The sequence below is a fragment of the Lithobates pipiens genome, unplaced genomic scaffold (genome assembly GCF_037356315.1).
Source record: "Lithobates pipiens isolate NorthernLeopardFrog02 unplaced genomic scaffold, aLitPip1_a1.2 Scaffold_1, whole genome shotgun sequence".
Taxonomy (NCBI): Eukaryota; Metazoa; Chordata; class Amphibia; order Anura; family Ranidae; genus Lithobates; species Lithobates pipiens.
Genome location: NW_027507685.1, coordinates 33,988,837 through 34,015,303, shown reverse-complemented (window position 1 = coordinate 34,015,303; position 26,467 = coordinate 33,988,837).

Here is a 26,467-nt window from a genome sequence, read left to right as displayed (position 1 = left end):
AATCTATGATTAAAACATAAAAACAAGAACATGGACTGTTTTCTGTCTTAGCCCTTGTATACACGGTCGGACATTTAGACGGAAAATGTCAGATCGGACCGTGTTGTCGGATAATCGGACTGTGTGTGGGCTCCATTGGACTGTTTCCGTCGGAATATCCGACGGATAAAGTTTTAGAGCTGGGCTATAAAACTTTCGGACAACATGATCCGATCGGACTTTGTCCGATTGTGTGTAGATTGTGTGTAGAGAATTCCGTTCAGACAAAGTGCCACGCATTCTCAGATCAAATTCCTAGACCAAAGCTATTGGCTACTAGCCAGAAAGTAGTCCCGTCCTAACGAAATAACGCCATCACATTACGTACGATCGGATTTGCCAACAACTTTGTCCGACCGTGTGCATGCAACATAAGTTTCGGACAAAATCCGATTTTGTTGTCGGAATGTCTGACCGTGTGTGCAAGGGCTAAGAGCGTCTGAGAGGTAACAGGTGGAAAGGGTCACATCACTTAGCAGCCTCTACGGGGGTACTACTACACATAAAATGTTTGTGCTGTTTTAAAACTGCAGCTTGAAGATTTCCATATAAAAGCATCCACCAACAAGATAGTCATTATCTTTTTTGGAATGATATGGCAGTACTTGTTAACATTATCTTCAGCTATGAATGCACTGAAGATAAAACATAAACTAGCTGTGATGAGCAATAATATATATTTCTGCCACTATGATGACAGTGTTATATACTTTGACCAGATACTAAAGCAGTCCTAACTTAGACCAGACTTTGGGAGTGCATACTGTACCTGTCCTATGCCTCCCAGCTTATACAAGGTCAATTCACCCAGACCCACAGCAGATCTTATTACATTAAGGTATACAAACATTAAGATAACTAAACTGCTACTCAATGTACATGTAGCAATGAAAGCAATGTCTTTAAAAAAGGTAGGGAGTGACAATGATATCTCTGTCAAGACCTAGGGTCACATGCACATAGTATTGAAAGACTATAAGCAGAATCTTCCAAGGAACTAATATTAGCTACACATATATGAATTTTAATTAATTTTTACCTGTTTTTCCAAATATTTCTGAATTTTTTTATTATTTTTTTTATGTGTTTTGAAACATTTTTCATTCAGAAATACAAGGAAGAAATGAGAATGATAATTGAAAGAATCAGATCCAAACAAAATGCAGAAACACGTCTTGTCAAATATGATCAGACGTTTTCTGATCTGATTGACTGCTTCTATCACAAAAAAAAAAAAATGATTGAACATAACAACATACAAAACAGATTTTTCCTTTTAATCAGCATATCAAAACATCAAAATAAACTGTAAAAACTGAAACACGCCTGTAGTTTAATCTGCAGTTAAAAAAAAGTACCCATAGGACCCTTTTTTCAATAACACACCAGAAACCCCAAAGCCCAAAGTGTATGAAAATGAAAATAGTAAATTGATACTTTTGCCCATAACCTTCTTCTACCTTTGTTAACTAAGGCCACATATGTAGAAAACATGCTTAGTTTAAACCACAAATATGGTTTTAACAATTCTGCATAAGTATGATAAATAATATAAAGGAAAAACTCAGCATTTTTTAAAATGTAAAAAATATTAACCTGCATATTGCCTTACTTCATCATGCAAAATAAAAGATAACGTTCCCAGCAATTCTTTATGTTCGTCTTGTATAACAATAGCTCTATCTAGTGGTAAAAACAGAAATAACACTTGGAACCACTTTGCATTTGCTTATACAGTGTACATAATATATCATTGCCTCTTGAACTGCTATATGCTTACTGTGATAAGTTGCTAGCGCCTGTGCACATTCTCATATGTGTGTTCCATTTGCCAAATATCTTTTTTTTTAAATGTTTTTACACAAATATCATTAAGACCTACCATTAGAAAATCATAAATAAATGAAAAAAGAAAAGAAAAATATAAACAATCTTTTAATATTATTTTTTTTTAATGGTATTTGGGAAAAATAGTGCTGCACAAAAAAAAACATATTAAAGGCATAACAAAATATTACTTAAAAAAATAAAAGAACACATTTTATGTGTATAGTAAGTCCCAGAAGATCTAAAATCGATATTCTCTTAATTGTTTATATACAACATAAAGTGGTTTTAAAGGCAGACATTTTTTTACCTTAATGCATTCCCTGCCCAAGTCCTATCTCAATCCAGAACTGTGTCTGTCTGACACAACAATTCCTATAGAAGTTTCTAGGGGTTCCTTAAGCAATTTATGCCTCTCAGGTTTGCTGACACCATTGATCTTTTCTTGCTATATGTAAGGGGGTAATTCTTCCCAATGATCTCAAGTAAAAGGAGCATTTCTCCCACTTACCATCAAAGGAGAATTTCTGCCACTGACCATCAAACTAATGTATCATGAGTTGTAGATATAGTAATAATAGTTTTTAACAGGGGTTCACTGAGACCAGAAAGTTGTTTCAAAGGTTCCAATGCATTGTAAATGTTGAGAAAGGCTTATCTAACTTAATCTAATAAGCAAGGTATATTCATAACATGTAAAGATTATGATTACCCCAAAATTTGTATCAATAACAAAAATGACAGCATACTTTGGACACTTTGACCATCCAAAATGTATTGTTTGGGACTAATAACTGTAGATTCTTACTCTTCTTCTATGTTTGTAGAGAAAAAAACAAAAAAACAAAAAAAAAAATGATTCTCCTAGAAGGCATGACCCAAGCCAGCATCACTAAAGAGAAATATTTCTTATAGTTAAAATATTTGCTTTCACTCCTGACAACATATTAGATACTGTAGGCTCCCTTTGATTGGCCAAGGTGAAGGGGTAGGTGGATGATGTCAACATTTCCACCTTGGCCAATCAGCAGAAGCCTTGTATGTATTGATTAAAATACAAAGCTTCTCCTGAATGGTGGATGAGCACTCAGCCCAACTCTCTTTAAAGCTGAATTCCAGGAATTCAACCACTTTGTAAAAAAAGTTCAGGTACACTATGAGTTAAGTCCAAGGAGGTGTTTGACAGCTCCTGAAGGTATCTATATTATTTATATCTGACAAGTTTATTGCTCTGCTAGGAATTATACTTGGGGCTGAGAGAGGACAGACGCAAAAAGAGCATCTATGCATACCCCTCCCCTTTGCTGCCCATTCAGAAAAGCCTTTATGTTTTGTGAATGGGTTCATGTCAGAAACCATAAACCAGACTGAGACAGAAGTACAGTAAAATCACACTTGTTTATTAATAAAAAGCTAAATAGAGTAAGCGTAGTCAAGCATAGCCAGAGTCCAGTAACCGGATCAGGTAGTCAGCCAAGCCAGAGTTCAGTAGCTAGATCCAGTAATCAGCCAGGCCAGAAGTCAGGGATTCAGGTAGAGGAACAGGAAGCAGGCTAAGGAGCCAGAAGGGATGTCAGCAAAGTAAGTCTTTAAACAGGAATGCAGGAGATGGTTTCTTGTGATGTGACCAAGGCAACGGCAGGAATGAAGTGAGCTGGAGATCCTTAAGTAGGCGGGACTGACGAGCAGATCCACAACAGCTGGTTAACTGTGGAGAGAGATGAGAGCTGACAATTAGCTGACAGCTGAGCGGACAGCTAAGAGAAGGAAGGGCTGAGCCAGCCCTGACAGTACCCCCCTCCTCAATGACCCCTCCCCCTCGGAGGACCACCAGGCTTGAGGGGAAAACATCTATGGAAATCACAGGGGAGGGCAGGAGCATGTACATCTGAGGATGAGACCCAGGAGCATTCCTCCGGACCGTACCCCTTCCAATGCTCCAGGTACTGTATGTGCCCATGGAACCTACAGGAGTCAACAATGGATTGTACCTCATACTCCTCATGGTTCTCAACCTGCATACAGTGAGGATTGGCACAGAGGTGGTAAAGCGGTTGCATACCAACGGTTTCAAGGAGACATGAGACACGAAACACATTTGAGATGGGCATACTAGAAGGAAGGTCCATCGTGTAAGCCACTGGGTTAATCCTGCGAAGGATATGGAAAGGCCCAATAAACCGAATTGCAAACTTCAGTGAGGGAACACAAAGTCAGAGGTTGCGAGATGACAGCCAGACCCTGTCCCTAACCTGGTAGGAAGGTGCAGGCAGGCTTCTGCGGTCAGAATGGAGTCTGTACCTATCATTAGCATGACGCAAAGCCTCCTGAACTTGTGCTCAAGTGGAATGAAGGCCACGGAAATGCTCATCTAGTGCAAGAATACTCTGCGGAACAAACGAGTCAGGCAACATGGAGGGTTGCAAACCATAATTCGCCATAAACGGAAACAATCAGGAAGCAGAATTCAAGGCACTGTTGTGAGCAAACTCAGCCCATGGTAATAGGTCTGAACAGTTGTTATAATGGTCAGAAATATAGCAATGTAGGAATTGCTCCAAGGACTGATTGGCTCGTTCTGTGGCCCCATTAGACTGCGGGTGATACACAGAGGAGAAAGCAAGCTAAATTCCCAACTGTGCACAAAAGGCTCTCCAGAACCGTGAGACAAACTGACTACCCCTGTCCGAGACAATCACCTTGGGTAGCCCATGTAAGCGAAAGATCTCCCAAGCAAAAATGGAAGCTGATTCCTTAGAAGTGGGCAGCTTCTTAAGTGAAATACAATGACACATCTTTGAGAACCGGTCAACTACCATAAGGATAACAGTGTTGCCTTGGGAGTTGGGTAACTCCACAATGAAATACATAGACAGGGGGGTCCAGGGCCTCTGTCAATTGGGTATGGGTAGTAGGAGGCCCACTGGAAGGTGTCATGGAGTCTTACTCTGAGTACACATGGAACAGGCAGCTATGAAGGCAGTTACATCTGTCCGTAGACTAGGCCACCAGAACTGTTGGGAAATGGTCCAAATGAGTTGATTCTTCCCAGGGTGGCCAGCTGCCTTGGGAGAATGGTAAATCTGGAGCACGGCAGTAAGGAGACTCTCTGGGACAAAGCAGAGGTCACAAGGTTTCTCGGGAGGAGCATGGACCTGAGCAGCAAGAATTTGCCACCCAAAGGTGAAGTAAGACTGGTGCGAACAGTAGCCAGAATATGATCAGGAGGAATCACAGAAACCGAAACAGACTCTGTTGTGACAAGGCATCAGCCCTTACATTCTTAGTACCGGGGTAAGAATGAGACAATGTCATTAAAACTTGACAAGAAAAGAGCCCATTGCGCCCTTCTGGGAGAGAGGCGCTTAGCCTCAGACAGGAATGTGAGATTCTTATGGTCAGTAAGAATGAGAACCTTCAAGGAGATGTCTCCATTCTTTCAGTGCTAAAATGATTACCACCAGCTCTCTGTCACCAATCTCGTAATTGCACTCTGCAGGTGACAATTTCTTGGAAAAGTAGCCACGCAGATGCATTTCACTCTCAGAGGTAGGACGTTGAGACAGAAGGGTGCCAACTCCAGTCTCAGAAGCATCAACTTTTAGGATAAAAGGCAACGTAGGATCAGGATGTGCTAACACAGGAGCAGAAACAAAGGTAGTCTTGAGACTCTCAAAGGCCTTAATGGACTCGGGAGTCCAACTCTGTGGGTTACCGTCCTTTCTGGTCATATCAGTCAGGGGCTTAACCAGAGACGAATAGTTACGAATAAACTTCCGATAATAGTTGGAAAAGCCCAGGAAACGCTGTAGAGGACGTAAACCCACGGGGCGGGGCCACTATAGTACTGCCGAAAGTTTCTCTAGGTCCATCGAAAAACCAACAGTGGAAATGACATGGCCCAGGAATTTAACCTGTTCACGATGGAACTCGCACTTCTCCAGTTTACAATAGAGATTGTTCTCCCTTAGTTTTTGAAGCACATGACAGACATCTGTGTGGTGGCTCTCCAGGGACTTGGAAAATATGAGGATATCATCGAGATAAACCACCACACATAACTGCAACAGATCTCGGAGGACATTGTTAATAAATTCCTGGAAAACTGCTGGGGCGTTACAAAGGCCAAAAGGCATTACCAGGTACTCATAATGGCCCTTTCTGGTATTAAACGCAGTTTTCCACTCATCGCCCTCCTTAATCCACACGAGATTGTATGCCCCTCTCAGAGCAAGCTTAGTGAAAACCATTTCTCCCTTAATCAACGGGATCGGGTAGGCATTCTTAATCGTAATGCGATTGAGACCCCTATAATCAATACAAGGTCTCAGTTCACCGCTCCTCTTCTTCACAAAGAAGAAACCAGCACCAGCAGGAGATGAGGATTTGTGGATGAAACCTCGAGAAAGTGCATCTGCAACATACACCTCCTTGGCCTTATCCTCCAAGACCGACAAAGGGTAAACCCGGCCACGAGGGGGTATGGCACCAGGTTGAAGGTCAATTGAGCAATCATAAGACCAGTGTGGAGGCAAACTACCTGCTTGTCCTTTGTCAAAGACATTGCTAAAATCGCGGTACTCCCCCAGAAGGGAGGAGTTTGAAGAGGTGCACAGGACCTTGGATACCTTAAGGAAGCATGTCTCACTGCATTGTGGTGACCAGGAGAGAACCTTAGCATGGAGCCAATCAAAAGAGGGGTTGTGCCTCTGTAACCAAGGATAACCAATAACCAGCGGAAACCTGGGTGAGGAAATAACTTGGAATTGGATTATCTCATGGTGAAGAGCCCCTACGGCCATAGACAACGGAAACGTCTCATGAGTCACATGGGCAGGCTGTAGAGGTCTCCCATCAAGAGCCTCAATGGCAAGTAGAGTGTCACGCAGCTGCACCGGAATAGAGTGCTGCGATACAATGGCAGCATCAATGAACAGGCCTGCAGCCCCAGAGTCGATTAGAGCCTGTATCTCAGTGGACGACTCAGCCCAAGAAAGGGTGACCGAAAACCAGGGGTTTATCCTTCTGGATAACTGGGGACGAAACAATGCCACCTAAGGTCTTTCCATGACAGGGCCTCAAGGTTCAGGCGTTCCCTGGATGAGTAGGACAAGACTTCAAAAAGTGACCTGCCTGGCCACAATAAAGGCACAATCTCTCCCTCCTCCTAAAGGCTCTTTCATCCACAGACTAACATCTGAAGCCCAAGTGCATACGTGCATGGGTTTATCTTCACTGACTGACTCAGAGGCATGGGAGGTGAGGGAGGCACAGGTCGGACTGCAAAGCTCGAAGGCAAACGTATAGGAGGCTTCCGCCAGCGCTCTTTCAAAGAAAGTCTTTCAATGAGTCTGGAGTCAATGAGGATGGCAAACGAGATCAAGCTCTCCAGCACAGTGGATATATCTTGGGCTGCTATCTTATCCTTGATGGAATCTGAGAGACCATGAGAAAAAGCAGCCACGAGGGCCTCATTGTTCCAAGCGACCTCTGCTGCCAGAGTACGGAATTCAATGGGAACAGTTCTCATACTCTGTTTGATGGACATGAGGCACTTGGCAGCAGTGTGCGGTAACGTTAAATACCCTTTTAAAGGAGGCCACAAAGTCAGGGTAACTCAAGACAACAGGTTTTTGCATCTCCCATAGAGGATTTACCCAGGCCGTGGCTCTCTCACAAAGCAAAGATATCACAAAACCTACTTTGCTTCTGTCCATTGGAAACGCCTGGGGCAGCATCTCAAAGTAAATCTCCACCTGGTTGAGAAACCCTCTGCATTGAACTGGATTGCCCCCAAATCGCTGGGGAAGTGGAGTGGGACCAGACATACCTCTTATAGAGGTAATACTCGAGGCAAGTGCCTGCACAGAGACTCTCGCAGCAGCAGTGACGGCCTGCAACTCAAGTTGTGCCAGAGCAGCCACAATGGGGCATTCCAGGTGAGCCGTGTGACTCAGGAGCCTTTGTAGCGCCATGGCAAACTGATCCATGCGGTGATCTTGCTCATCCAATCTGGAAAAAATATTACCAACAAGTGGATTGACTGTATCTTCTGAATTCATGGCCTTCACCTACTGTCAGAAACCATGAACCAGACCGAGACAGAAGTACAGTAAAATCACACTTGTTTATTAATAAAAATAAAAAGGTAAATAGAGTAAGCGTAGTCAAGCATAGCCAGAGTCCAGTAACTGGATCAGGTATTCAGCCAAGCCAGAGTTCAGTAGCCAGATCGGGTAATCATCCAGGCCAGAAATCAGGGATCCAGGTAGAGGAACAGCAAGCAGGAAAAGGAGCCAGAAGGGATGTCAGCAAAGCCAGTCTTTAAACAGGAACACAGGAGATGGTTTCTTGTGATGTGACCAAGGCAAAGGCAGGAATAAAGTGAGCTGGAGATCCTTAAGTAGGCGGGACTGACGAGCAGATCCACAACAGCTAGTTAACTGTGGAGAGAGATGAGAGCTGGCAATTAGCTGACAGCTGAGCGGCCAGCTCAGAGAGGGAAGGGCTGAGCTAGCCCTGACAGTTCAGAAAATTCAAAAGCTTTTGCGGCTGGGCAGGAGGAGGAGAGGGGTGAGCATAGCAGCTGCAGTGACTTTACTATTTAAAATGCCGAGATCCAAAGGATTCTATAAACCTGCAAGATATAAATATGTAGCACCGTCCTAGATAGGCTGCTAAGAATTTAGACAAATTTAGTTATTTTTGTTTTTTCTGTAATCAGTTGAACAGTTGCTGATTGCTGTTTCACAGGCTGCCGATTTTATTGTTTCCCCCTGTATTCTAGAATTATAGTGGACTGGAAAGTTAAATAAGCAGTCTGAATATTTATGGGACTTCAGCCAATCCCTGTGGAGGTGTGCCCAGTAGGTGGCTGAAGAGCACATAAATATGTTAAATCTTTGACCAGCCCTGATAGTCCTAGTTCTAATCCTGGAGTCTCCAACCTGAGTCTGCCTCCTGGGCAGACTGATGGAGTTTGCTGCATGTTTGAGGTCCCAGGTTGTGGCATAGCTAGGGGGCCTACTTCTAAAGATCCATTTTCTGAAGCTAATCAAGGTAATTCTCACCTAATGACCTGGCCTGGGGAGCTCACTGAAGAGTGACCAGTGAAAGTTGGATAGGGTCTGACCTTCCAGTGGCATTGTGGGCATTAGCCTCTCTCTCACTGAAGAGTCTCCGGTGGATACTGGAAGGAGGAATACAGTGATCCTGTGGCATTGTAAGTGCTGATCTCAGCTCAGGGTCCTAATGACTGTGTGCTGTTTCTTTAGGTGAAAGACCCAGTGTTATCCCCCTATAGGATAGCTTCTAAGAAGGGACTCATTTCCGCCATCTGTACCTGCTCCCTCATAGAGCAGTATCCCATATTACCCTAAGTTATTCAGCAATAAAAATCCTTAAATGTCATCCCCCAGACAGCTTGCTGAGAGTGAATAAACTGTTGCTGTGTGCCTGACTGCCTCTGCACTATTCTTGGGAAAGAATTGGTTAAATTACAATAGCTCCTACAGGGTTAAAGCTACAAATATTAGAGATAAGTAAAAGAGATTCCATGTACCTCCTTGAACTTAACCCATAGTGTGCCTTCACTTTTTACAAAGGAGCTGAATTCCTGGAATTCTGCTTTAATTCCAGCAGCAGAAGATACTCATACTTTTGCTAAAGCACAGCACTGCTTATTGTATGTAGCTATTTTATAGCATGCAGTTGTTTTATCGCTGGAGCAAAACCTTTTTTAAATACATGATAATATTCTGTTGGTTTTGCTTGCAGCAGCTTGGCATTGCATGCCCCTGCTGAGCCTGTCATCTACTAGGACCCCCAGGTCCTTTTCCATCCTAGATTTCCCCAGAGGTTCTCCTCCTAGCGAGTAGCTTGCTTTTGTATTTTTAGCACCCAAATTCATTACTTTAACATTTTCAACATTAAACCTCATTTGCCATGTAGTTGCCTACCCCATTATTTTATTTAGGTCTTCTTGTAAGGTTTCCACATCCTACGCTGAAGTTATTGCCCTGCTAAGCTTTGTATCATCTGCAAATATTGAGATTAAGCTGTTTATCCCATCCTCTATATCGTTTATGAATAAACTAAACAGAATTGGTCCCAGGACATCCTTGGGGGACCCCGCTTACCACACCGGACCTGAGTACTCGCTATTTATCACCACCCTTTGGACTCACCCCTGTTGCTAGTTTTCAATCCAGGTATTCAACATATGGTCCATGCCAACAGACCTCAGCTTGTAAAGTAAATGTTTGTGGGGAACTGTATCAAATGCCTTTACAAAATCCAGATACACCACATCCACAGGCCTACCTTTATCTAGATGGCAGCTCACTTTTTCATAGAACATTAATAGATTGGTCTAGCAGGAACGATTCTTCATGAATCTGTTTGGATTCCAATATGTGATGAATGCATAGGTATTTGTAAAAGTCTCTATGAGGAAGAGATCTTGTGTTTGTTGTATAATTCGTAATATTGCTTCATAGTTGTTGCTGAATTTAGAGGAGCTAGGTGAAGTCATCTGTATCCCTAGGTATCTGATTCCTGATTTAGGGGCCCAGGAGAAGCCAGAAACTGCTGATAGGAGAGTTTGCACATTTTTAAATAGGGAGCATTTGGGATTTTGAATTTGTGATCTTGTAGAGCAACAGGAGACTGAATTGTTGTAGTAAGTCAGAGACCGGCAGAAGGGATGAGTCGGGGTTAGAGAGGAAAATGATGACATTGTCAGCATAACGTCCTATTTTATGATCAATATTGCCTATTTTAATTCCTAAGAAGGGGGCATTCTAATTGCTTGGGTGAGCATTTCCATGACTAGAGAAAAGATAATAGGGGATAATGGGCATCCCTGTCTGGTACCATTAGTGATATTGAAGGGACATGATAAGGTACTGGAGGAATATACTTTAGCACAAGGGTTAGCATAGAGTGCTTTAATGGCTAAGTCAATAAAGCCTCCAAATCCAAAAATGTGGAGCACTTCCTTCAAACAAAACCAGTGGATTTGGTTGAATGCCTTCTCCGCGTCCAAGGATAGGAGCAGAGAAGGTGTTTGTTGAATCTCTGGCCATTGTAGAACAATAAGGATCCATATGGTGTCATCTGAGGTCTGGTGTCCTTTGACAAAACCCATTTGATCTGGGTGAATTAATTTGGGGATAATGTTTCCTAGTCTTAGGGTGATGACCTTAGCGTAGATCTTTATGTCTGTGTTGAGGAGTGAGATAAGACAGTAGTTAGCTGGTAGGGATGAGCCGAACACCCCCCGGTTCGGTTCGCACCAGAACTTGCGAACGACCCCCACGTTCGAAACGAACATTAGAACCCCATTGAAGTCTATGGGACTCGAACGTTCGAAATGCAAAGTGCTAATTTTAACGGCTAATATGCAAGATAGTGTCCTAAAAAGGGTTTGGGGACCTGCCTCCTGCCTCAGGGGACATGGGTCACTGCAAAAAAAAGTTTTAAAAACTGCCGTTTTGGTGGGAGCACTGATTTTAATGACGATTAAAGTGAAAAAAAAGGTGAAATATTCCTTTAAATATGGTGCCTGGGGGGTGTCTGTAGTATGCCTGTGAAGTGCCACGTGTTTCCCGTGTTTGGAACAGTCCCTGCACAAAATGACATTAAACGGAAATAACACCATTTAAAACTGCTTGCGGTTTTAATGTTATATCTGGTTCCTGCAATATGGTTGAAAATCATTCAGAAAAATGGCATGGGTAGCCCTCCCTGCCCATTACCAGCCTATTTGGGTCTTGTACGCATATTAAGGGGAACCCCGTACCCATATTAAAAAAAGGAAATGCGTGTGGCCCCCAGGCCCTATATACTCAGAACAGCAGTATACAGGCGGTGCAAACAAGACAGGGACTGTGTAGGTTTGTTGTGTTAAGTTGAATCTGTTTGTAATTTTCAACTGGTACATTTTTAAAGTGTAGCTCCAGTCAAAAAAACAATTTTTAAGCTTTTTGGAAAACATAGGGAAGGGTTATCACCCCTGTATAATTTGTTTTGTCGTACATCTTTTTTCATCTCACTTGCTGCTGTCTCCTTGCGTTTGCAAGTAGGAGATGTTTGTAAGTTGGATGTTTGAAAGTAGGGGCCTGCCCTATATTATAGCGGTATGTACTGGGTACAGAGCACGCAGACAGCACGCACTATCTCCTAACACTACCGACTGCAAGCTCTATTATTAACCACTTGACCACTGGGCACTTAAACACCCTTAATAACCAGACCAATTTTCAGCTTTCGGTGCCCTCACATTTTGAATGACAATTACTCAGTCATGCAACACTGGACCTATAGGAAATGTTTGTCCTTTTTTTCACACAAATAGAGCTTTCTTTTGGTGGTATTTAATCACCTCTCAGTTTTTTATTTTTTGTGCTATAAAAGAAAAAAGACCGAAAATTCTGCGAAAAAATGAATTTTTCTTCGTTTCTGTTATAAAATTTAGCAGATTAGTAATTTTTTCTTCATAAATTTTGGCCAAAATTCATACTACTACATATCTTTGGTAAAAATAAGTACAAATTGGTGGATATTATTTGGTCTTTGTGAAAGTTATAGAGTCCACAAGCTATGGTGCCAATATCTGAAAATTGATCACACCTGAAGTACTGACGGCCTATTTCCTTTTTTTTTTTTTTTTCACAAAATTGTCATATTATCAGGTTATTTCACACACACAGCATATGCATACCAAAAGACCCTGGAGAATACAATGGTGGTCGTTGCAAATTTTTATCTCACACGGTATTTGCACAGCAATTTTTCAAATGCGCTTTTTGGGGGGAGAAAACAGTTTTGTGCTTAAAAAACAAACAAAAAAAACAGTAAAGTTAGCCCAATGTTTGCATAAAGTGAAAGATGAAGTTATGCTGAGTAAATAGATATCAAACATGTCACTCTTCAAAATTGCACATGCCCGTGGAATGGCGCCAAACGTCGCTACTTAAAAAATCCCCATAGGCGACGCTTAAATTTTTTTTTACTGGTTACATGTTTTGAGTTGCAGAGGAGGTCTAGGACTAGAATTATTGCTCTCGCTCTAACGTTCTCGGCGATACCTCACATGTGTGGTTTGAACACCGTTTTCATATGTGGGCGGGGCTTACGCATGCGTTCGCTTCTGCATGCGGGCACATGGGGACATGGGCGCTTTAAAAATTTTTTTTTTTTTTTATTGTTCATTTTACTTTATTTATTTTAGTTTGACATTTTTTTCCCCAAAAATATATTTTTGATCACTTTTATTCCTATTACAAGGAAGTTAAACATCCCTTGTAATAGGAATATGGGGTGACAGGTCCTCTTTACAGTGAAATCTGGGGGTCAATATGACCCCACATCTCACCTTAGGCTGGGAAGCCTGAAATAAAAAATAAAAAAAAGATTCTGGCTTTGATCGTACTGGCGAGTTGGTAGAAGCACCGGAGGGCGGTGAGGGGTGGGGGGCGTCTATGGCTGGGTATTTCAGGGTATCACCGAGTATGGCTGGGTATCTCCGAGTATGGCTGGGTATGGCAATTTATGGCAGGGTATTGCAGAGTATTGGCGGGGTATTGGCGGGGTACTACAGAGTAATAGCAGGGTACTGCAGAGTATTGGGGGGTACTCCAGAGTAATGGTAGGGTACTGCAGAGTAATGGGGGTTACTGCAGAGTAATGGGGGGTACTGCAGAGTAATGGCAGGGTACTCCAGAGTAATGGCAGGGTACTGCAGAGTAATGGCGGGTACTGCAGAGTGTTGGGGGGTACTGCAGAGTATTGGGGGGTACTGCAGAGTAATGGGGGGTACTGCAGAGTAATGGCAGGGTACTGCAGAGTAATGGCAGGGTACTGCACTGCAGAGTAATGGCGGGGTACTGCAGAGTAATGGCGGGGTACTGCAGAGTAATGGCAGGGTACTGCAGAGTATGCACTGGTATTGCAGAGTATTGGCAGGGAATTGAGGGGTTAAATTCGGTGAGCAGCGATGTGGGCACTGCAGATGCAGCCCACATCACTGCTGACACCGATCTCTTTCCCCTCCGCTGTACCGATCGGTACAGAGAGGGGGAGGGAGGAACCGGCGTCATAACATGACGCCGGTTTGTTTACAAGTGATCACTCCGTCATTTGACGGAGCGATCACGTGGTAAACGGCCGCGACGAGCGGCCGTTTACCGTGATCCGTGGTCACGGATGCTCTCGAGTGCGCGCCCCAGGGGGCGCGCGAGAGCAGAATTCTGGGAGGCCGTTAATTAACGGCCTCTCAGAGTTAAACAACCGCCCTGAAGCCGTTAATCGGCAATGGGCAGTTGTTAAGTGGTTAAAGCTAGATCACTAGCTATATAGGTGAGGTGAATATAGTGGTGTATACTGCGGTCAGGGCACAGACAACAACCACTACATAGCAGCAAGATAGGAATCAGCCAAAAACAATTGGTGTGTACTGTGTTGAAGGTACACAGAACACCCACTGCTTCAGATGCTAACACACTACACGCGACCGCCTCAAAGGCGGCCTTATATAGTGTGGGGCGTGCACTACACAGCCTGAGCTATGATTGGCCACAGGCAGGATGCCTGTGACCAATCATGGCTCTCCTCGCTGCTGGCGCTACGATTGGCCAAGCATGCGGGGTCACAGTGCATGCTTGGCCAATCATGAGCCAGCAATGCACTGCGCCACCGCAGTGCATTGTGGTCCGTGCGCGCCACTCGAATTTTGACGTGAACGGCCCAAACGTTCGGAATTCGCCGAACGGCCGAACAGCCAATGTTCGAGTCGAACGTACGTTCGACTCGAACACGAAGCTCATCCCTATTAGCTGGGTTATCAGGAGACTTTCTGGGTTTGGGTATGGTGATTATTAAAGCCTCAAGTGCTTCTTTAGGGAAGGTAGCTGACTTTGCTGCTGTATTATATACTTTTTGTAAGGGGAGAGTATTCACCCAATTACTTATAATATTCATTCCTGAAGCCATTGGGACCTGGCGAGAGTGAGGATATTGCTTTATGAAGTTCTTGGGTGGAAATTTCCTTGGAGAGCTCAGAGAAGTCTGCGCTGGGGATCTGGGGGAGTTATAGAGATTGTAAAAAGGGTTGTATTTGGGCTTGATTTGGTGGGGGAATTGCCAGGCAGGACTCAAGGTTATAAAGTTCAGCATAGTATTCCGCAAATCGGTTAGCTATATGGAGGAGGTTAGTGAGCCTCTGACCATGGGGGTCCAGTAGGTGATCTATTCTGTTTATGTGTTGCCTGATTTTGACCCGCCTCGCTAAAAGGGGACCGATTTTGTTACTGGCTACATAGTAGTTCAATTTAAGTCTTTTTAAATAGATATCCTATTCGGAGACAAAGCATTGGGATAATTTGTGCCTAAGATCTATCAGTTGGTTATCTCTATGATGGGAGAAGCAGAGTTTATTTTGGGACTCAAGCTCTGCTATGTCGTGGGTAAGGTCGGATATGACTTTATTTCTTCTACGCTTTTCCTGGGAATCCAATTTGATGAACACTCCTCGCATGACGGCTTTGTGGGCCGCCCATAAGGAATGAGCATCATCCACTGAATGCTCGTTTCACGGGAAGTATGTTTCTAATTCGGACTTGACATGTTTCTCGTGGTTAGGGTTATATAATAAGTAGGTGTTTAATCTCCACAGTTTAGGAACACGTCAATCCTAGAGTAGACCTGAAGAGCAGAGGAAAAGAAGGTAAAATCTTTCTCTGGACCATGCATACTTCTCCATACATTATATAGATCTTCCTCACGTAAGAGGGCAGATAAGTCTTGTGAGTGGTCTCTTCATGAGCTAGTGAAGTCAATGGAGCAGTTGGAGATAGCATTAAAGTTTCCACAGACAATTAGTTGGCCTATCTGAATTGAGCGAACCCATTTCGTTAGGAATTGAGGGCATTTTTTCTGATTAGTGTTCAGTGTAAATGGTTGGTGGTCCAATGAGATCAATAATTGAGACTCAAGTCCCAAAAACAAAAAAGCATACAACAGTGTACAAACTACTAGTGCGTATGCAGTATGAGAGACTAAACCAGGGACTTTGGTATTTACTGGTTGCGTTTTAACGTTTTAACAATAAACGTTGCACAACAGAGGCTCTTGTGAGCTTGTGAGAATTAGTTTGGCATGGGAGTTGGGTTCCCGGGCGTTTGTTGAGGAATGAGGAATGAGGAGGATTGGAGCGGACATTCGCATTTGCTGAGGGTACAGGTATATTTCATTGTTGAGGACATGTTTTGCCTCCGTTGGTGAGTGAAGGATATATTTTTGCCCTTGGTGGGTGACCTGAAATGTGTCTGGGAATAACCAGTTGGAGACTATTTTCCTTTCCCTTAGCACTTCTGTAATCTGAGCAATCTGTCTGTGCCGGGCAAGAGTGGCAGCTGAGAGGTCTGCATAAATTGAGATATGGGAAAAGGGATCTGGTAATTTTCCTGCCTTACGGACTGCAGTCCTTGATATGAAAAAAAAAAAAAATAATTCTCGCTAGGACATCCCTTGGCACCATATCAGGAAGTGTGTTTGGTTTGGTTATGGGACCGGTTCTGTCTATGATTAGATCCCATGTATTTTCCATAGGCAGAAGGGTTTTTAGCAGTTGTATTAGATAAGGGGTGAGCTCTGGAGGAGAGATTGATTCAGGAATGCTTCTTCTTCTATCTTTTAGGGCTGTAACTTTGTTTTTTAGTCACTAGATGTCAGCATCACGTTCCTGATAGCTGTCCGCTATAACATTATGGGCAGCTATGCAGTGTCCCATTTTGTGTTCAACTCTGTCTATTCTGTCCTCTAGCTTTTCCACATTAATTTGTAAATCTGAGACAGTTTTACAAAGTTCAGCCTGTAAATCTTTTTTTAGGGACATAAGCATACAGTATCTTTTAGTGTATGCTCAGAGGCTGGATGATCAGAGGTAGGGAGGGAAGTGTCATGAGCTGCTAATGTAGGTTCAGGTTCCCCCATTGCAGAATTAAGTTTATTACTTACAGTACCCTTTGAGGCTAGGGAAGCTGTTGGAGAATCAGCATCTCATTTGTAGGAGAACTTGTCATCCTGCCTTTGCCTGAGTGTCTCCTGGTTATCTTCTGTAGGGACAGCTAGCGCCGCTGCTGAAGAGGGGGAGAGATCCAATATGCTGTCCATCGTCATTTGTGTCTCCTCTCTTCCCCCGGGAAGAAGTCTGTTATCTTCTTGGATTGTGAAAACCCTGTGTTGTGGTGGGTTAACGAGCCCCCGCCCATTTACTTGAGCAACCAAACCACACCTCCTTATATGGATTTTTAGGGGGAGTTCACAAATTTTTATTTGTACAGAAATCCTCCTTAAAATTCATACCAGGCCCAAAGGATCTAAATGCCATATCAGACAGAACTATATCCCGTGGGTTCTTTTGTGGTGTAGTGGTTTTATGTCTCTCACTTACCACCACCACCACCTATCTTTCCCAAGTGATCATCTTCCTTTCTATTTCTTTAACTGACTAAAGTCTATGTGAGGTGTATTTTTTTATCCTGTTTGGGCCATTATCAAGACTAATAGGCAAGCTATTGTTGGAAAAAGGGGAATGAGGACATGAGTACTACTGTGGTGGACATGTACCAATGCAAAACACTAATTAGAAAAATAAAGTTTCTGCATGGAATGCTGCTTATAAGGCAACATTGAAAACAAAATCCTTTAAAAAAAAAAACATTCCTTTGAGTATATGTACAGAACACAACAGTGTAATCCTTTAAAAGTGACATAACACCCCCCCCCCCGTAGCATACCAGGTCACAATCCTGTTATTACTGGCAGGGTAGCTTCACGGAGGAGGAGGAGGGAGGAGCAATCAAGCCTGTCCTTTTACAAAACACCTTGCCCCCATGTTGGGAGTACAAGGGACTCAAGGTGACTAGCCAAATATGTTTAGTTTGTTTGGCACTTCACTGAACCATGAACAGTCTGGGTAAAAGAGGGAGTGACCAGATATTCTGCCCAGCCAAGGGTATCATGGTATCATTCCCACAAGGAGTGAGGTAAAAAAAAGTAAATAAATCTGGCACACATTTTTTATTGAATAAAAAAGACATCACATATTTCAGCAATGTAGTGATGTAGTGATACTGACTCATTGCCTGCTGATGTATATAAACCTGGAATCCCTGACTGTCTAATAATATATGTATCATTCGGGGACTGCTGAGAATTACCTGCTCATCTGCACGGCCATGGCCAAGTGAACCTTCCAACCTACCTGACTCTGGGTTCAGACATCCTTGTAATACTGTGCAGCAAGAATCAAACAACTCGGTAATATTTTACTTGAGCCAGATAGAGGAAGTTATTTCATAAACAAAAGTAATAAATTAGCCGAGCCGGGTTAACAGTGCCAACTCAGCAAATAACTTCCTCCCAAGAACACAAACAATGGTACAGCAATGAACAATGTTATATACATACATATACACTATGTTTAGATCCAAAGTCCCCACCTAGTGGGTGTTACTTTGAGAAAGATGTAATCTAGCCAGCCTATGCTATCCTAATGAAAGAGCAGGTCTACTGAAGATAATATATAGGCTTTCCTATAAGTAATGAGAATAGAGTTCCATGTTGCAGATCTGATGTTCTTCACTAGCTACATGGAGCTTGTTAACTGTAATCTGTTTGGTTGTAGATAAAGCAATAGGTTCCTAGTGATGAAGATCTAAGGCATCTGAGCACAGTGTTCAAGCAATGCAGTATAGTGTTCCTGGGGTAAATATGTCTATGCAGTGTTCTGTAATAGTGGCAATGAATAGATAAAGGGTTGAGCAATTTTCACTCTCACCAATGACCAAATTGATCCAAGGTCTGTTCTGGACAGGAACACGTGTAGCAGCACTCAGGCCACGGTCTCGCTGTCTCGGCCTTCCGAAGTGAAATTTGCCCCACCCAGCCACACAGACAGGCAGGCAATCCAAATGATGTTAGTAACAGGATGTCCGACATTTGATAACAGAGCTAGGCCCCTTAGGGTCCCCTTAGGCACCCCGTAAGGCTCTGTGCGGTAGACCCCAACCACTCTCTCCCTGTTACACAGAGAGGGCCATCTCGCGTCAGGCCCAAGAGGAAGAGACTATGCGTGGGCTTCTCACTCCTTATATGGTCACTTCCAGCAACCTTCATGTGACCTCAGAGATCCCTGGGATGTGTAGTCTTAGGGTACATGGTTGCATAGTAATAGTCTGAAGGGGAACTTTAATTCACTTTGTTGGATGCGAAGATATGTGGTCACTGATTGTACTGATTAACAAAGGGACAAGTGATGTCTAGAAACACTGAAATGTATGGTGCTTTCTGCTGACAGTCCATATCGCTACATATACTGTACATCACTACAGAGGTCCAGAGAGTTTCTAATAAGCTCTCATTAAGAATTAAGTTACTACAGATGACACAGCAGTGTAAAATTGGCCAGGACCAAGACAATTGTAAATAGCAATTTTAGTCCCATATTTACTGGAGACAAAGTGAACAGGTAAGGCTTTTACTTAAAAAAAATAAGATATTGCAAAGTATACCACTGTGTAAGTTGCCAGCAGCAAGGCAGTTTCCATAAGCTTAATTGGGATATGCCTATCTTTTTTTTTATCTATGATTAACCACTAAAGCCCCTGACCATTTGGCTGGCCAAAGACCAGAGCGTTTTTTTGGGATTCAGCAGTGCGTTGCTTTAACTGACAATTGCAGGGACGTGCGACGTAACTCCCAAACAGAATTGATGACTTTTTTTCCCACAAATAGAGCTTTCTTTTGGTGGTATTTGATTGCTTTTGCGGTTTTTATTTTTTGCACTATAAACAAAAAAAGCGACAATTTTGAAATAAACGCATTCTTTTTTACTTTTTGCTATAATAAATATCTCCAAAAAATATATATAAAAAATATTTTTTTTCTTCAGTTTAGGCCGATACGTATTCTTCTACATATTTTTGGTTAAAAAAATCGCAAGAAGCATTTATTGATTGGTTTGCGCAAAAGTTATAGCGTTTACAAAATAGGGGATAGTTTTACGGCATTTTTATTCATAATTTTTTTTATTAGTAATGGCGGCAATCAACAATTTTTATCATGACTGTGACATTATGGCGGACAGTGTAAATGTGACTAGCAGCAAAGGGGTTAACCACTAGGTGGTGCTGTAGGGGTTAAGTGTGTCCTAGGGAGTGATTCTAACTGTGGGGGGGGAGGGGCTGTGTGCGACACAACACTGATGACCGCTCTTGATTACAGGGAGCAGTGATCAGTGACAGTGTCACTAGGCAGAAAGGGAAAATGTTGTTTACAACATTTACAACAATTGTTTATATTAGCATTTCCCTGTTCTTCCTCTCCATGAGACGATCTTGGGTTTTCCCGCAAACTCGATGTCCGCAATCGCGCTCACAAAGTTCCCGGTGGGTGTAGCCGCAACCTGCCTCTTAAAGGGCAATGTACAGGTACCTAATTCTGCCTTTACATGCCCTTCTGCCGCAGTATATCTGCGTGAGGAGATCAGGAAGCGGTTAAAGGTGGGTGCAATGAATACAGTATGACTGATCTAATGTTAGGTGGTTTAGGTTCACACTGTACTTTCACTTTGTTTTATAATCCTTTCAAACAATATGGCAAAGTGCTGTGAATAAAAGGCAGATCCAAAATCATATGGCTAGGAACAAGGGAATGGTGCTCTTTGGGCACTGTACAATTAAATAAGTGTGTCTCAATATAAAATAAAAAAAACAATCCCTATTTGAAAAGAAAAACTTAAATATCCCCCCCTAAACATAAAACACTTTTTTGTAAAGGGGAGTCTTGTAGCAAAAAAAAAATAGATGTGGTTCTGCCCCTTTAGTGATGTCATCACATAGTGACTGACGATACCCTCCAGAGTCCTAGCTATAGCGGTATTCTAATATTTACACTATTACTTGCCTTATGCTTGTGAGTAAGTGCTTCTTTTTTAAAAAAAATAGACCATTAGATTGGGTTTAGTTCTCTGTTACATTGATGTAAAAGCTGTTACTCCCTAAGGATATAACAGGTCCTGGGTGTAATCTATTCAGAAGCACTAGAGGAGCAAAGGATCCTTTTTGGACAGTATATCACATGTGGTTAGATATGAGCTGAGCTTATATGACCTCCAATAACACAGAGGTCTGGTTCCGAGTAAGCAAACCATGTAAACACAGTGTGGAGGTGAAGATGTGGGACGAGCATCAAAATTTGAGCACTAAAGAAAATATTTAGCTATTAATTCACATTTGGAAGCGTTTCATTTGGACTTTCACAAGGACCCTTTGTTTATTTATTTTCTTTTGTAACCCACCTTTGGTAAGGCGGGGTGCACACTTTATTTCGATTTTTTGAGCTGGTGTACATGATTGTAGAGCACTGCACCGTTTTATTTATTTTTTCATAATTTGTTTCTTTTATATGAGTAGAACCCATAATTTGTACGAGCTAGCTCCATATTTAAGTAGGGCCGGTTCACACTGCAGGCGCGGCGAGGCGTCTCCGACTTGCCTCGCCGCGACCTGCGGCGGCCTCGGCGGCGACTTGCAGAGGACTTCTGTATAGAAGTCAATGCAAGTCGCCCCCGAAGTCGCCCAGAAGTAGTACAGGAACCTTTTTTCTGAGTCGGAGCGACTCGAGTCGCTCCTCTCAGAACGGTTCCATTGTACAGAACGGGGGCGACTTGCGGGAGCGAGGCGAGGCGAGTCGTGTCGCCTCGCATCACCCGCTGTGTGAACCGGCCCTTAATTCTAAACCATGCACAAAATAAAATGAAAGTCAAATAAGCTCACAATATTATAAAAAAGGCTTTTTGCCCACAGAACTAGCAACCAGAATTAAAGTATCGTTTCCTCGGCCTTTCCTTTGCAGATTGTAGCTTTCACTATCTTTTTCCTTCAATATACTGACACTCTGATGCCGCGTACACACGATCAGAATTCTGGCCAGAAAAAGACAGATGAGAGCTTTTCATCGGAAATGCGACCATGTGTATGCTCCATCGGAATTTAGGTGTCCAAATTTCCGCCAGCAAAAAATTAATAGTATGTTCTCAATTTTCCTGATGGAAAAACTTTCTATCGGTAATTCCGATCGTGTTGTGTGTATGCAATTCCGACACGCCAAAAATCACGCATTCTCAGATTCAAGTACCAGACAGAAGCTATTGGCTACTGGCTATTGAACTTCCTTTTTCTAGTCCCATCGTACGTGTTGTACGTCACCGCGTTATAAACGATCGGAATTTGATGTGACCGTGTGTAGGCAAGACAGCTTGAGCCGAATTCTGTCGGAATTCAGTCGGGAAAACCATCAGAGCTTTTTTCCGACGAGTATTCCGATCGTGTGTACACAGCATAAGGCTGCTCTGCACCTTAGCAGGTCCATAACTGCAAACAGGCAACGTTTTCCTCAAATAAAAGACCCGAACCTCATTCCTATTTATGATAAAGTGAGAAGAAACCATTTGGATTACATTTATCATCAGGTTATAGTAATGGGAATTTTAGCTTAAATCATAACTAAAACCAAAACCTTTTTTTTTAATTTTAGATAGATTAAAGAATGCATAAAACCTTTTTTGGGTTTTTGCTATCTTTGTCTCACTGGGAATATTTCCTCTCATCTCTTGTCTTGTGTGGAAATGAAAAGAAACCACTCATGCAGAAAATTCCCCATTAAATTGCTGTCACTGAAAAAAAAAATGTCCCATTTGGAAGCTTTACTGTCAATTCCTGTTTTGGTAACAACTCAGTAGTCATATGGATAAATAAAGAGGGTGAAACTCCGTAGTCTGGACACTGGCAGCAAGAAAGGCAAAGTAGGTGTTCTAATTTAGGATTACGTTTTAAATTAAGGAGATGATGCTTATATATATATATATATACAGTGGTGTGAAAAAGTGTTTGCCCCCTTCCTCATTTCCTGTTCCTTTGCATGTTTGTCACACTTAAGTGTTTCGGAACATCAAACCAATTTAAACAATAGTCAAGAACAACACAAGTAAACACAAAATGCAATTTGTAAATGAAGGTGTTTATTATTAAAGGTGAAAAAAAATCCAAACCATCATGGCCCTGTGTGAAAAAGTGATTGCCCCCCTTGTTAAAACATACTATAACTGTGGTTGTCCACACCTGAGTTCAATTTCTATAGCCACACCCAGGCCTGATTATTGTCACACCTGTTCACAATCAAGGCATCACTTAAATAGGAGCTGCTTGACACAGTAAGGTCCACCAGAAGATCCTTAAAAGCTACACATCATGCCGAGACCCAAAGAAATTCAGGAACAATTGAGAAAGAAAGTAATTGAGATCTATCAGTCTGGAAAGGGTTATAAAGCCATTTCCAAAGCTTTGGGAATCCAGCGAACCACAGTGAGAGCCATTATCCACAAATAGCGAAGACATGGAACAGTGGTGAACCTTCCCAGGAGTGGCCGGCCGCCCAAAATTACCCCAAGAGCGCAGCGACGACTCATCCAAGAGGTCACAAAAGACCTCACAACAACGTCCAAGGAACTGCAGGCCTCACTTGCCTCAGTTAAGGTCAGCGTTCATGCCTCCACCATCAGGAAAAGACTGGGCAAAAATGGCCTGCATGGCAGAGTTCCAAGGAGAAAACCACTGCTGAGCAAAAAGAACTTTAAAGCTCATCTCAATTTTTCCACAACACATCTTGATGATCCCCAAGACTTTTGGGACAACATTCTGTGGACCAATGAGACAAAAGTGGAACTCTTTGGAAGGTGTGTGTCCAAGTATATCTGGTGTAGAAGGAACACTGCATTTCATAAAAAGAACATTATACCAACAGTAAAATATGGTGGTGGTAGTGTGATGGTCTGGGGCTGTTTTGCTGCTTCAGGACCTGGAAGACTTGCCGTGATAAAAGGAACTATGAATTCTGCTGTCTACCAAGAGATCCTGAAGGAGAATGTCCGACCATCTGTTCGTGTACTCAAGCTGAAACGAACTTGGGTTCCGCAGAAGGACAATGATCCTAAACACACCAGCAAGTCCACCACCGAATGGCTGAAGAAAAACAAAATGAAGACTTTGGAGTAGCCTAGCCAAAGTCCTGACCTGAAACCTATTGAGATGTTGTGGTATGACCTTAAAAAGGCCGTTCATGCTCGAAAACCCTCTAATGTAACTGAATTAGGACAATTCTGCAAAGATGAGTGGGCCAAAATTCCTCCAGGACGCTGTAAAAGCCTCATTGCACGTTATCGCAAACGCTTGGTTGCAGTTGTTGCTGCTGCTAAGGATGGCCCAACCAGTTATTAGGTTTAGGGGGCAATCACTTTTTCACACAGGGCCATGATGGTTTGGATTTTTTTTCACCTTTAATAATAAACACCTTAATTTACAAATTGCATTTTGTGTTTACTTGTGTTGTCCTTGACTATTGTTTAAATTGGTTTGATGTTCCGAAACACTTAAGTGTGACAAACATGCAAAGGAACAGGAAATGAGGAAGGGGGCAAACACTTTTTCACACCACTGTATATATATATATATATATATATATATATATATATATATATATATATATATATATATATATATATATACAAATATTTATCATTAATGTCAACAGGTTCCCAATTATCAGTTGTAGACAACCCAAACCATGGGATCTCATCTACTGTGTGTTCCATACTGGATATTACTCCAAACCTTGCACCTACAGTGTGACAATGGCGCTGATTTACTAAAGGAACCAAGAATACTCAGAATTGGGCTGATAAACAAAAGAAGTTAAGCCTCTTGTGTGAATGTTCACGTCAGGTTTCCAAGCATGTAAAAACCATGAAACGTGGCCCCAGTAGACGACTTTGCGGTCGAAATGCGTAGGGATAGCGTTTCCTGCTCCCCATATTGCTTTTGTTTTATAGTTCATTAATCTGATCACGTGATTTTTTGATTTTTATGTATTATATTTTTTATAAATAAACCTTCAATGGTTGAACTTCACTATGTGAGGCATTGTGTTCATGCTTTCCCTTACATGGTGAGTCCCTCTGGAGCTATTTTGGACAAAATTATTTGGAGACTGTTGGAGGTGCACTGACTGAGAAGTTGGACAGTAGAGAGGGTGACGGCTGTTCCGGAGGATATCCACGATTCAGTGCGCACGGGTCCCTTGAGGCTTTTGGAGCCTTTCTAAGCCTGTATGACACATTTGCTGTATGGTATTTGTGTCCACCATTTCTGGTAAGAGTACCTACCTCTTTCTGTGAATACCCAGTTGATGTTTGAAAGCTCCCTACAGTTCGGGTCAACAGAACATTAGAATTTATTTTGTTTATTATTCCCATTGTTGAACACTTTAGAGTCATTAGTTTAAAGACTAATTGCCACTATTATCATTATTTGTTATTTTTTCTTTTTCATATATATATTTTTTTTTTTTATGTTTATTAAGATTTTCATTCATATACACATACATGTCATATATATGAAACACAAAGCAACAGATCATGCATAAGTACATCTCGGCGTTATGCTAACATGACATCTACAAACATATAGTGCCTTCAGGAGCGGAAGCTACGTTCTATGTCAAACAAATATAAATCTATGCCAGAGCCTAATCATGGTAGTTTTACCGGAGCCGGGGGGACCGCTCTTAGGTTGCCGTGTTGGGTATCTTTAGGACACCCAAAGAGTTTGTAAGGTCTCTTAAGATACCAATCTGTGTACTGAAATGGTTGCATATTTGTTTGTATTTCTTCCTGAGAGAATACATGTTCCATGAATCTGCGCCATCTTGAGAACAAGTGCGTGGTGGAGCTGAAGCTCAACAGGATGGTATCCAGCCTTTCAAGGTAGAAGAGAGTAATCAGTGCCCTTTTCACGGCCTGTAACGTAGGTGGTGTGTCCTTGATCCATTGTGCCATGATAGTCCTTCATGCCACCAGTAGGCAGAGATGCACCCATTGAGGAATACACAGGGATGCTGGCATGGACGGTGCGCATCCAAATAGACATAGTAAGTGGTCTCTGGGTAGCTTAAGTTTAGCTATCTCATGAATAAACTGTAATACGGAGTCCCAGAATGTAGTAACGTTTGGACATTCCCACAAGCGATGTAGAAGTGTGGGGTGTTGGGTCAAGCACCACTGGCAACGTTCTTGCTCAGGATCAGCACGGTTGATGCGGAAGGGGTAATATGCTCTGTACAGGATCTTAAATTGTGTTTCTCTCCATGTTTTCAGAGACAGTGAGTTAGCGGACTCGTTTGTGGCCCTCCAATATCTCTCCGGGAAGGTCGACGTCGTCAAATATGTCAGCCCACTTTTGAAATGGTTGATGGTACTTGGCAGATTGGTGGGAAATAAGATTGGTATATAGGCTGGAGATAGAGTAGTCCCCACTTTTCAGTACCGTGTCTATAAAAGATTTTTGGAAGGGGTCCGTAGTAGGCCCATGACAGTTCTTCAGGTAGCTGAGCAATTGGTGGTAATAAAAAAGATGGGTTGCTGATAGAGAGAATTCCCTAGCCAGCATCTGAAAAGGCTTTGTTTTGCCCGACCTGTGAAGGT